Raw genomic sequence first — 9,606 nt, 5'->3', positions numbered from 1 at the left:
GACTGAATATCTCTTCAGGAACAGATATTCTCAGCAAGCATCCTCCAGTTCCCGCTCTCAAGAATTGTCGAGTACTTATGTTTTTATTCCATAATCTGTCTGACTGAATATCTCTTCAGGAACAGATATTCTCAGCAAGCATCCTCCAGTTCCCGCTCTCAAGAATTGTCGAGTACTTATGTTTTTATTCCATAATCTGTCTGACTGAATATCTCTTCAGGAACAGATATACGAAGCAAGTATTCTCCAATTCCTGCTCTGAAGATTTGTCGAGTACTTATGTTTTTATTCCATAATCTGTCTGACTGAATATCTCTTCAGGAACAGATATACGAAGCAAGTATTCTCCAATTCCTGCTCTGAAGATTTGTCGAGTACTTATGTTTTTACCCCATAATCTGTTTGACTGAATATCTCTCCAGGAACAGATATTCTCAGCTCTGTGCTCTTCCCACCACGGGTATCGAAACCCGGATTCTAGCTTTGTAAGTCCGCAGATATACCGCTGTGCCACTGGGAGGGCTGGACTGGAGGATTTGTCTTCAAGTAATTTGTAGAGAGAGAACTTTTAAATAATTCGAACAACTACAAATGTACCGAAATGTTAGGTTCCATATCAGAAAATAAAAGCTTGCTAAAGTATTGGACTGTGAAGAATGTAACAAGGTTTGTGCCGAGGGAATATTTCCCCGAAAAAAATCCCTGATTAAAAAAAGGATAAATCATTCATCTGAAGTTTCGAGTTTTCATTTAAATCTCAGCAGCATCATAGGATGTAGAAAGAGATTTCTATCTTATAAGAAATCACGCTGAATAATGGTAAACTTGATATTTCTTATAAATATGGGGCTTATAAGAGTCGAAGACCTTGTATTAAACTTCTTAAACGGGGTGGCATTCTTAGATCTGTGTTTGTATCCTTCCTTGGAGAGAAGTTATATACAAGGTGTTCGACTAAACGGAGTGGCATTCTTAGATCTGTGTTTGTATCCTTCCTTGGAGAGAAGTTTAATACAAGGTCTTCGACTAAAAGGGGTTGAATTCTTAGATCTGTGTTTGTATCCTTCCTTGGAGAGAAGTTTAATACAAGGTCTTCGACTAAACAGGGCGGCATTCTAAGATCTGTGTTTGTATCCTTCCTTGGAGAGAAGTTATATACAAGGTCTTCGACTAAACAGGGCGGCATTCTTAGATCTGTGTTTGCATCCTTCCTTGGAGAGAAGTTTGATACAAGGTCTTCGCCTAAAAGGAGTTGAATTCTTAGATCTGTGTTTGTATCCTTCCTTGGAGAGAAGTTTGATACAAGGTCTTCGGCTAAAAGACGTTGAATTCTTAGATTTATGTTTGCATCCTTCCTTGGAGAGAAGTTTAATACAAGGCCTTCGACTAAACGGGGTGGCATTCTTAGATCTGTGTTTGTATCCTTCCTTGGAGAGAAGTTTGATACAAGGTTTTCGACTAAAAGACGTTGAATTCTTAGATCTATGTTTGCATCCTTCCTTGAAGAGAAGTTTAATACAAGGTCTTCGACCAAAAGGGGTTGAATTCTTAGATCTATGTTTGCATCCTTCCTTGGAGAGAAGTTTGATACAAGGTCTTCGACTAAAAGGGGTTGAATTCTTGGATCTATGTTTGCATCCTTCCTTGGAGAGAAGTTTACTATATTTATTGATGAATTCTAATCATTCTACGTTTTTCTTTTATGATATTTCATAGTCTTAGTTAGACCGGTTGGTTCAATTAAATACATTATTAATTTGGAGTTATGATCGATGTTTCTTTGCTTGTTTTCAAATATTAGTGTAAAACTACCCAAGAGCCAACTACGCTTTTTGTTCCTAATTTTGAACTGATAGACTAGATGGAAAGCAGCTAGTCAACAGCAACCACTGCCAAATCTTGGGTCACTCTTTTTCTGAGCGAATAGTTTGATTTGACCGTCACCTTTATAACGCACCCTTCGCCCCAAAGTGCGAAGCGCGATTTGCGGGAACGGGACGCGAACATTGTACTACTAGGCTATGCTTAGTCATCTATGTAGATAGCTTGATTTTACCAGAAGTTGTTGATGATAACCATACAATGTGTGTTGTTTCAACCGTGGTTATAATCTGATTTCTCATCTCTGTGACGACTTGGTGGTTATGGTGCTTGACTCGTAATTTATCTGTCGCGAGATCGAAATCCAACACCGAACGTGCTCGCCCTTTCAGACATGTAGTGTTGTAAATGCGTCGGTCAATCCCCCAATTCGTTGGGAAAGAATATCTCGAGAGTTAGTGGTGGAGTCTACTAGCCAGTTGCCTTCCCTGTGGTCGGCAGTTCAAATTTAGGGACAGCGGCAGATAGACATGTTAGCTTAGCCGTAAATAGATAGATAAACGTATAACTATATAATATATTTAAATATGTGAAGCTGATTGTTAATTCCAGTTTGTTTGTTTTTTTTTGTTTTTTTTTTCGTTTCCGATCAAGACAGTTTGCGAAACTGGATTAAAACTCTGGCTTTGGCATTTAATTAAGTTTCGAAATGACACAACTTCCTTCATGTCGGCGTTTATGCTTCAGGAATATTATTTAGAGAAGAAATATTAATTTTAAACTCATCCATAACTTAAATAATCCTAACGCTTTTGAAATTTTAAAATAAATCCCATTTTCTTGTTCTTTGATTGATGCGGTTCTCAGAGATAAAGTGGATATACGTACAACATTGTTTTAATGATTTAAAACTTGAATACGTGTTACTATAATGTTAGATAGGCCTAGACAAAGTTATTTCTTGAGTATTTATACTGCGTGTTTTAAAACTTGAATAAATGTTACTATAACGTAAGAAAACGCTTAGACAAGTTATTTCTTGAGTATTGATATTTATATTTCATATTTTAAAACTTGAATACATGTTACTATAACGTAAGAAAAGGCTTAGACAAAGTTATTTCTTGAGTATTGATATTTATATTTCATGTTTTAAAACTTGAATACATGTTACTATAACGTAAGAAAAGGCTTAGACAAAGTTATTTCTTGAGTATTTATACTGCGTGTTTTAAAACTTGAATAAATGTTACTATAACGTAAGAAAACGCTTAGACAACTTTTTATTGAGTATTGATATTTATATTTCATGTTTTTAAACTTGAATACATGTTACTATAACGTAAGAAAATGCCTAGAAAAAGTTATTTATTGAGTATTGATATTTATATTTCATGTTTTGAAACTTAAATACATGTTACTATAACGTAAGAAAAGGCCTAGACAAAGTTATTTCTTGAGTATTTATATTCTATATTTTAAAACTTGAAGAACGTTGTGGCTTGACATTTTTTCATTAGTTTGTTATATATATTTATGTATTTAGATTTATACACTGAATACATACTTTGCGCAATAAAAAACTTCTTTACATATAACCCAATTGTTTGAGTGTATACTAACTATTGTTTCTATGTTGAAGACCCATTCCAGTGACACAGCGGTATGTCCGCGGACTTATAACGCTAAAAATTGATGTTCGATACCCATGATGGGTGCAGCGCAGATAGCCCAATGTGTAGCTTTGTGCTTAACTATAAACAAACAAATAATGTTAGGATAATCGTGACTTTTTAAGCTCTTTTGCTATTGTTATTATTTTATATTAATAACTATTATTACCTATTGCTAAGATTTACATAAAAAAATATTGAGGCGTATACGTTTCAGTCTGTATGAGAAACTATCAACTCCTACTCAAAAACGATAGTAAACTTTTGGTATTTTCAAACTAAACGACACTTTATAGAACAGTTGAGGGTGGTCAGTGGTCCTAGATTGATGCAAGACGACCCATAATTATGAACTGTTGATCAGAAGAAGTTGACTAGTTAGTAGCTTGGCACCCGTCATCTGCGTGGTTGCTCTTAAATCACGGCTCGAACCTTGTTCCTTGCCATCGGTAGCTAGGCACATCAATCTCTAGGCCACATCAGACCGCAGAACCAGAATCTAGTTCTATTATCGAAAGTTCGTAACATTAGACCGTAAAAGATGGCACTACTGTCGTCAATGTGATTCGTAAAATAAGCTTTGAAAATGTCATGTTATTTGACAAAATCAGTTGTCTTAAATATGTATATTATCAAACTAAAAACAAAAACAAAAAACTCTGGAGTTCATACAGGATACTTCCACACTTGATTTGGTCTAGAATAATAATAATTACTAATTGTTTGGGGCACGTGATGTCTTAAAGTATCCTATTGTAGCCCATCTGGTTTTACTCAAGTTAGTTGAGCTGAGTTGATTGGCACAGGACATATTACACTTGTTATACTGTTCATTGTAATTAGTGTCGCAGTGTTTTAACCCTTTGTGTCTTTTACCTTTTTTGTTTTTTAGCTGAAACTTAAACGGTAAACGTGAATTTTCTTTTTTTCCTATATATAACTTATACAACTTGAGTAATCTGTTATTACTTGAGTAGTAGGGATATAACTGGAAAATCTGTAATTAGTTGAGTAGTAGGGATATAACTGGAAAATCTGTAATTAGTTGAGTAGTAGGGAATTACAGATTTTCCAGTTATATCCCTAGTACTCAACTAATTACAGATTTTCCTGTTATATCTCTACTACTCAACTAATTACAGATTTTCCTGTTATCTTTAAAAGACAAGTAATCATGGATTATCCAAGTTACATTCCATTCTTTAGTAACTTCAAATTTTCCTGTTATATCTCTACTACTCAACTAATTACAGATTTTCCTGTTATATCTCTACTACTCAACTAATTACAGATTTTCCAGTTATATCCCTACTACTCAACTAATTACAGATTTTCCAGTTATATCCCTACTACTCAACTAAGAATTTTGTTCCAAATCAGTGGTTAGACCTACTTTGAATCAACGTTTAATCTATCACTAAACTTGGATAATCCCATGATTACTTGTCTTTTAAAGTAACCACTGATTTGGAACAAAATTCGACCTACTTTGAATCAACGATTTAATCTATCACTAAACTTGGATAATCCATGATTACTTGTCTTTTAAAGTAACCACTGATTTGGAACAAAATTTGACCTACTTTGAATCAACGTTTTAATCTGTCACTAAACTTGGATAATCAACGATTACTTGTCTTTTAAAGTAACCACTGATCTGGAACATAATTTGAACTACTTTGAATCAACGTTTTAATCTATCACTAAACTTGGATAATCAACGATTACTTGTCTTTTAAAGTAAGCACTGATTTGGAACACAATTTGACCTACTTTGAATCAACGTTTCAATCTATCACTAAACCACCCTTCTTCAAAATGGCCACCTTGATAAATAAATTGAAAATGTTGATTAAAATGCTTAAAGACGATATATTGCAATGTTGGCGGAACAGCAAAATAAAGAAATCGATAAAGTATCTAATTATCCAACATGGTAGCATAATTTAAGTTTTACAAAGCTTGTAGATTGTAATTAAGTTCGTCATACATAAAGATTGTTGCCAGGGGTGTGTTTGATTTAATAAAGGTTTAATTTAGTTACTGTGGTCGAAACCGTTCTGTAATTTGGTTATACTATCAAAAGCTTATTATGGTTGATTATAAAACTTGGTTTAAATTTAAAGAGTGTGTACTTAATAAATGGTGTTTTGTTGAAACCTTGAAATGAGCCTAATTCTCAAATTACCATCTTGGTTATATACTGTTGACTGCTGGTGAAGTTAATATGACGCATCATATTTTGATAACTATGTTTTGGCCTGTCACAGTCACCAAGTACAAGGAAAGGACCAAAAAAAAACTTGGGTGAAATCACACCTATATATATACAGGATGCAGTGATTAGTGGGACTAACTGTAAATATTGGAAGTATTTTTATATGTGTGATTCATATTATGATATAGGGTGTGGTTTGTTTTGAATTTCGCGCAAAACTACAAGTGGGCTATCTATGCTAACCGTCCCTAATTTAGCCATGATAGACTAGAAATAAGGCAGCTAGTCAACACCACTCACCGCCAACTCTTTTACCAGCGAATAGTGGTATTGATCGTCACATTATAACGCCCCCACGGCTGAAAGGGCAAACATGTTTGACGAGACGGGGACTAGAAACCGCAGATTGCGCTTGCTTACTGATTCAACATGGTTAAAAGGTTGAATTATAAGACGGAACCATTGTCTTTTCGCTTTATCAGTCCACGTACCGTCACTACAGAGAGGTTGCCACGGTGACTGTTGCCATGGAAACCATGAAATGTTTGGAAACTCTAAGACCAAAAGTGTTGGGGAACAAATCATTTCCAGCCTAGAAAAAAAAAACACATTAAATACAGACATTTCAATAAACATTAATGTTTCTTGTTTTGTTTTTTAATCTCAACAATATTAAACAAATTACATTAAATACGTTTACTCGAACAACGTATTCAACTATTCAGAGTTTCTATTAACGCTGCTTGATAAAACATTTCTTTGTGTGTTTTGTGGAGCACAATATAATTCAAAAACAAGACGATGATTTTGTTCATTCATTGTTGAAAATTCTGCCGAGAAAATGTATTTTTTAAATTCTACTCACAGTAACTGATTTTTATCTGTACTTTTAGACTTTTATTTGTCATTAATTTAACACACATAAACAACTTAGGTATATCTCAGTTAAATTAACTTGAACGACAACATTTAACTTCCTCTATTTCAGTTATTCGTCTTTTTTTTTTTTTGCTCTGACGCTCTTGTTTGACCCTCATTCCACGCCACAATACTCTTCCAGTTCGAGACTGTTATTTCAATGTGTATTCCATATTTTCAAACATGCCTTCAAGTTTGCTTCCGAGCACTTTCTTTAATCCTTAACCTTTGTATATAAATTAAAATTTTCAACCCGAACGACACTTTAAGTCAGAGATTCAGAGGACTCATATATACATGTATATAGCCGCTTCTAATTTTGGACTACTAACCAGAGGGAGGACATCCATCGAAAGGCACCCTCCGCCATAAGGGTTTTGTTTTATAATGAGCTCAAAGCTGAAAGTGCGCATTGTTCTCAGCGGCATCGCGTTTCAAACCTTGGATTGTTCGACTGCAGTCTGACGCGTTAACCACTAGTTCATGACCGACCCTCATCGTTAATGATAATTATCAGACGTGAATATTTGTGAATAATTCGGTCCTTTAGTATCTAGCAACTATAAAGAAACTTGCTTCTTGTAACATGTGCCTTACGAAAAAAAAAAAAAAAAACCCGTTTGTAATTTATACATAATGAAGAGAATATTCTAAGTATATAATAAAAATACACAATATCAGTTAATTTAGCTTTTCAAACCTGTTTTTTTTTGTCCACAACAGTTCTGGTTTGAAATACAAAAATGTTCACGTAAAGTTCTAGTTATCATGTTAACTTTTCTGGGTTAATAACGTGAGCTGAATGATGAAGTAGCTAGCATTAAAAGCTCAACATCACAGTGAACAACGGGGTCCAATTTACACTGACAATAGCTAAAGTTGTTTTTTTTTTCATGTAGTCCATCCACTTAAAATTAAAGACTCGTGCTGAATTCTATTTAATCAGGGATTAATTATGTCACTGAAATTGTTGAAAAGTTTAGAATAAGGTTACATCAATTTTTGAGACCACAAAGTCATAACTCTGTGTTCAATAAAGCAAACTTAAAGAATTTTTAAATCTAGGATCACGCATAAATGAAAGAATAGCATTATTTTATCTTTACAGACATCGCGTTTGTTTTTTTTAGGGTCTTTATCTTATACTACAGATTCGTGACTTCAAAGTTGTCCCTTTGTTTGCCTCCAAATTCCTCGTCAATCAGAGCTTAAAGAAAACAGTGGAATTCGATCTGAACTGTATGGATAAACAAGTATGTAGGTTAGTCTAACATAATCGAAGTATTAATAATATCTAAAAGATAAAAAAGGTTAGTAGTTAGAAACAAAAATGTATCTTTAAAGTTAATTGCATTCATTACTGAATTAATAGGTAACCTTAGGAGTCTATCTACCTTCGTATCTATGTCCTGATACGTGTCGTTTTATATAAAGTATTACTTTTTATGGATTAATATAACTAAAAAGTTGTCTGTTTTTAACTAAAATGTTAATAAAGTATTTCTCTTTTTGGTCTCTTTAACCGAAGTGCACAGGATCGGTCTAATTCCCTATTGAAGAATGAATACTGACTATAGTTCCGAATTTATTGTGTGTATCTAAAGAAAATACGTCAATCTTTTAGTGAAATCTACAGTTTTGTTGTGAACCAAAAACCAACGTGCTTACATGAGTATTTGTACTCAAAATACGTCTATGAACTGACGACATGAAGTCTGACTCAAACTCTGACAAGTGCAAGGTGACGTTCTTGTGAAGAATAAACATACATTGCATTTGCATAACCTCTAGAACCTACGACATGAATATCTACACTTTATTTTTTTTTCGGTATCCCTGTACACTGTATCTGGTATTTACTCTCTTCTTCACGGACTGTCACTAAATCAGCAATGTAGGGTAAAACGAATAGTTGATACTCTGATATCAAATACATAATACCGTGTTGAATGACATTCTGTACAAAGTCTTGGTATGCACACTTTGATTCCCACCCGTGCACATTAAAGGTTAATTCAAGGATATTATAAGTAAGATGTTAAGTATTTGGGAAGATTAACTCTTTTCGTGACATTATTTGTATGTCAAATAAAATTACATCCATATGAAGAAAAAAAAAGTATTATTTCCATTAAGGAAGAATGCTTGTCTGATGTTGTTGTTTTGATGTGACTAATTTTAGAAGTAAGTAACACACGAATGCGGCTACTTGATTGAATTACAGGAACCTCATGTTTTAATCTCACAAATTCAATTACAATTCGACAGGATGCGTGGTTCCGAACTCTAGCTGTTTTGTGTTTTTCTTGTGGTAGTTACACATTTGTCTCGCCTTTCGTCGTGCTCTCACTTCGATTAATTTCAGACTTTAATATTTCTTAAATATTAAAAATGTAATTAGAAGTATTGTTTTATCAGGTTAAATGAAAAATTTAAGTTCAGTCATTTCAGAAAACACCATAATATGAAGTAAAGTTCCTGACTCACCAAAAGTGTCCCATTTCAACATCAGTTTGGTCACCTTTCTCCACTTCCGTGTTTTTACTGAACTTTACGCTGCACCGTAATCAATGTACTACATACTTTGTAATGAATGTACTACACACTAAATCTATACACTGAACTGAGTGTACTACACACTAAATCTTTACACTTAACTTAATGTACTACACACTAAATCTTTACATTATAATTAATGTACTACACATTAAATATTTACACTGTAATTAATATATTACACACTAAATCTTTACTTTGTAATGAATGTACTACACACTAAATCTATACACTGAACTGAATGTACTGCACACTAAATCTTTACATTGTAATTAATATACTACACACCAAATCTTTACACTGTAATAATGTACTACACATTAAATATTTACACTGTAATTAATATATTACACACTAAATCTTTACTTTGTAATTAATATACTACACACTAAATCTTTACATTGTAATGAATGTACTGCA

This window comes from Limulus polyphemus, unplaced genomic scaffold (genome assembly GCF_000517525.1).
Source record: "Limulus polyphemus unplaced genomic scaffold, Limulus_polyphemus-2.1.2 Scaffold2811, whole genome shotgun sequence".
NCBI lineage: Eukaryota > Metazoa > Arthropoda > Merostomata > Xiphosura > Limulidae > Limulus > Limulus polyphemus.
This window is presented reverse-complemented; position numbering follows the sequence as displayed.